This window comes from Poecilia mexicana, unplaced genomic scaffold, assembly GCF_051168715.1.
Source record: "Poecilia mexicana isolate PSO_F unplaced genomic scaffold, ASM5116871v1 scaffold_22, whole genome shotgun sequence".
Lineage (NCBI taxonomy): Eukaryota > Metazoa > Chordata > Actinopteri > Cyprinodontiformes > Poeciliidae > Poecilia > Poecilia mexicana.
Genome location: NW_028263391.1, coordinates 6,441,016 through 6,445,895, shown reverse-complemented (window position 1 = coordinate 6,445,895; position 4,880 = coordinate 6,441,016).

Here is a 4,880-nt window from a genome sequence, read left to right as displayed (position 1 = left end):
CTGCACTGTAAAATTTCCCAATTTCAGATAATGGAACTCGTAAAATAACGTAATTTGAAACGTCAACGTGATGAAAAAGGCTGAACATAAAGTTTAGATTTACCGCGTCTTCCAAAAGTATTCACACCCTCCATCGTTTATGTTCTGTAACACTTTATTGTACTTCATTAGGATTTTTTTTTGTGATAAACTGAAACACATTACTGCATAATTGCAAAGTAACAAAAGGGAGATAAAATGTTTTTTTTCCTTTTGAAAATAAAAACAAGAAAAGAAAAGGCTTTCGGTGGACCAATGCTGTTTGCTGCAATTTACTGCCAAAGTGACTTTATGAGTTTCCCACTGGAGAAATTCGTCTTAGATAAAGGGGTGGGTTCTGCAACATGGCACCAGCACAGAAAACAAGCCACATAAATTTCAACAGTAAATGGAAGTGCGTTAAAAATGAAGTTCTTCAAAACACAACAATCTGAAGATTGAAAATGGAAAATAGCATCAAACCAAAAGCTTTTGTTCTGCTTTAAGTGACAGTGTCATGTAAAATCAACTTTTCTGAGCTTTTCATAATGTTATACAGTTATTCCCTCATCAAAAACACACCTGGAGTGTTGCCTTGAAATCCATTAATCTCCATGGCAACCGTTCAGCTGTGCAAAACGCCTGGTGTGAATCTAGAGCCGCCTTCCAGGCTTCAGATTTCAAGCTTCTGCCTCACAGAGCATCCCTCCTCTGGGACCAACCCACTCCTTCAGACTAGCCAGCAGCAATTAGCAACACCTGGTGGAACTGCATTTCTATTGAAGTCATTATGGGAGCCACTTCTCGGTGAAACACTGGTAAAGACGTTGTTAATGGGCTAATAGAGGAGCCATGTTGTAATGACTTCCTGAAGAGCAGGAGTTTCTTAAAGTGACAGAGACCCAATTTAAAGGCGCTACATTACAAAGTCAAATTTCTTTTAAATCATATTTGATACATACAGCATTTTTTAGGACATCTGAAGCTAACATAGTAACTTGATTGTGCTGTAAAATGTCTCTACGTGTCTCAGTTTTTGTCCATTAAATAAACACATTTTCACAGACACCCATCATAAATAATGGCTCTGTGTCTAGTTTTGTTGTCCTGCTGAACTTCTGGCCCAGTCTCAATTATTTTGCAGTCTCTAATTACCTTGTGTGATTTTTAACCAAGCATCCCTAAAGCAAGATGCATGTTTCCCACTTGAAATAGTTTATGTAAATTTGAGTAAAAACAAAAAACATCTTAGAGAGATAATTTAACCGTATGTATTTAATTTGAAATTCCCCTGGCTTCACTGTTGCTGCTTGGACTGAGTTCAAGGTTCACAGCCCTCTGTATCTTCAGGAGCTCCCTCTACAAAAGGCCTTTGTCTTCTCATTGGCACGCTTTAGCTTCTGGCAACAATCTCGTCTTGTTGCCAGAGTGAACGCTCTAGAAGAAAATGTTAACTTACTCTCTGAGATATTTATCTTTCTTGCCTGCAAATGTGTGAGTGTGAATCCGTTTGGCCACACGAGTCCGAGCCTGAATCCGGTTTAAAAAAACATATGTGCTTATGAAGAAAAAGAGCAGTCCTGTCTTCATATCGTAGCACATCTGTTGGATTAAGCTGGAACATTTTGTTATGATGCAGATGTTGTTCCATAGACCTGCAAGATTAGGATTTCATGAACTTGCTAATTTGTCTGGTTGTTTAGACGCATGTGGGACATTCAGACAGAGAGATTTTATCTTTTTTATTTGCTAGTGTCTAACTCAGTATTCCTTGAAATGACTCATAATTAATACATTATTAGCTACAATCTTTAGGCTGTCAGACTAAATTCGCTTTCTCTTTCTGCTTGTTTGTTCTGAAAATGTAAACAATGGTGAAATCCAGATTTCTCACAAAAATTGTAAACACTCCAAGTTTCTCAATCCAGACAAAATGAGTCAAAGTTTCAACCTTGATCCACTCGACGCCTTCTGGCCTCTTGCCTCCACCAACAGACTTTGGTATGTAGGGAGACGAGAGTGAAACTTTCAAACGCCCGTTTCAAAACGTACTCATGTTTTTAAAAGTTGGTTGCGCACAATTGAAGTTTTTGTTTAGGCACTTTGTCAGAATCCGTTTGAGAACAAATGTACAGCTTCCTTCCACAACGTCACACGGGTAAAGAGGAGAAGAGAGGCATCTGTGTGCGTCACTAAAATCATCTTTACCCCCAAATGCCAGCTCTGGTCCACACTAACCTGACGCTCAACATCCTGACACGGATGACGGCAGACGCTTTGCGTCACGTCCATTTACAAAGGGGGCATCTGCTTTTTCTTTTCTTTTTTTGTAAATTGCGTTTACTCATCTAGTTTTTGCTCCCGGCGGGAAGCTTGTTGCGCAAATGTATTTGAAAAGAGCTCCACCGAGGCCGTGTCTCCGTGGGTGTCTGTCTGTGAATGATGTGCCACTGTGTGCTTCCCACATTTTGCTATTTGAGATCCGGGCCTCGCTACCGACCCGGTGCTGTCCTCCCACGGCTTCCGACCGTCCTTCCTCTCTGCGCCAGCCTGCAGAGCGAAGAGCATCATCCGTCGCAGAGTTTTTTAGAAATGTTGTTCTTATATGGGCATCCTCGGAAACAAGGAAATCCACCTTATGTAAGAGAATGATCCTGTTTGTGAACTAAACCAAGCCGGAATGATGTGTTAGCGGGAGCGATAAAAATAAATTGGGTCTGTTTTGGCCCTCACAGCAGAATGAAAATATATCCAGATTGTTGGGGTTTTTTTGTTTGTTTTTTCTCGTGCAGACATTCAGTTTTGATTTGAACAAATTTGGGAATTGATGAAAGCTAAATTAAAGCAGCAGATATTTATAAATCATTTAAAACATCAACATCTGACAGAATAAACAGTGGTGCTGAATGCGGGTGAGCCTTCTCGTAGTCATTTGGGCATTTAAAATGTGCTCTAATGTTTAATTCAAAACAATTAGCATCATTTCAAACTCAATGCCTTGCAAAAAAATATTCAGATTCATTGATTTATTTTAGTAATCTCAGTATGAATCCAGCTGGGCTTATGAAAGCCTCAGAGGTTTGTTAGAGAACATTAGTGAGTGAAAAAAACAACAAAAAAACATTATTACAGCCAGGAAATACAACAGACGTGTCAGGGAGACAGTTGTGGAAAATGTTAGTTAGCGCAGTGTTAGATTGCAACTGGAAAACGTCCTAAACTGAAAGGAGCTGCAGAAATCCACCACACTAGCTGCATTTCCATTACAAATATGTGCAAAACTTTGTTGAAAACATGTGGAGAAATGCACTCTGTTTAGACCAGAGTAAAAGGGATGATTTGGGCTTACGTGTGAGACTCTGTGTGGGGCGTAAAACCAACGCCTCACTTGGTAAAACTCAGTGGCAGCATAATGCTGTGGAGTGAATGGAAGCAGCAGGAAATACAATACTTGAAGAACTTTATTAGAGGTTGCAGACTGGAGACCTTGAGACCTAACTCACATTGAGAATCTTGTTGATGTTCATGGTTGCTTATCATCCAGTCAGGCTGAGTTGTTGAGCTGTTTTACCTCAAAGAATAGGCAAATGTTTTAGTCTACAGATGAGATTCAGAAAAGATTTAGAGCTTACCTTCAACCAAAAGTTGTTCTACAAAGTATAGACTTAGCAGGTGCTAAAAACAAATCCACCCCGTACTATTCAGACTAAAATGTGTAAAAAGTTTTCGAAACAAGGCATAATTTTCATACCACTTCATATTTATCCACTTTTTTGTGTTGCTCTGCCATAACCCATTTAACATCTCAGGTCTTCAAAGATACAAAAATCTCTCATAATGCACCTGAGGAAGTTGTTTATTTACATATAGTTTATTTTGTCTACTGCACAGATATATATATATATATATATATATATATATATATATATATATATATATATATATATATATAATCAAACACTTCCCTGACAAAGTCAACTAAGTTGGTAGGAAGTGTGGATATATGTTAATTTTCTGAAATTCAATGGAGACAAACTTAGAGTAAATTTCCTTTAAGAGTGTCTTCCAAAAGAATGTCTGAGCAAAGATACCCATTTGCTTTTTGGTAATCATCTTGCAGAACAATATTTGTAGGAAACTAACAGTTCAGCCGACTATATGTTCTATTATTTTCAATAATAAATAAGAGTTAGAAGCAAAAGCATCTGAAGCCTGAGTCATCGTGCGATCTGGCAGATTCACAAAGCGAACAATATTCCAAGAACACACTGAAAGAAGACAGAACTAGACAGGAGGGAGCAATGCTATGCAACATCTTCATAAACTTTAATTAATGCAATATGTTATATATTGCATGTTTTATATACTGGAGGCTTTGCTGCAGTGTGGGTGTCTGGCGTTTTGCAGAAAAACGAGCGAGCGTCTGACTCCACACGCGCGTTCAACACCTCCTGCCTTTTGCATTCAGAGTCTCATTAATTTGATAATGTGAGACTGTTAATGACCTCCTTGGAGCTCTAAGTGTTAATGCATTTCAGTGATTGCTTGGCTGAAGGCAGGAGGCTTTATTTTTTGCCGCTTGAATGGGGAGGGGGGGAATGAGTCAACTGCATTGAATCACCAGTTAAGAGAGATTCCTCTACAGTCAGTGCTCCTGCAGTAAAATAGACGCAGTGATGGTCGGGTTCGCTGGGAGCAAAAAAACAAAACAAAAAAAAAACAAGGGTTATTTCCTTTCCTGTCTCCTTGAGAAACTGCAGAACATCCATGTATAAAACACAACCCTGATCTTGCCAACAGTGAACAGAAGCAGAAAAACGTGGCGGTAAATACATTCAGACATGAAGTGGAGGAAAGCAATA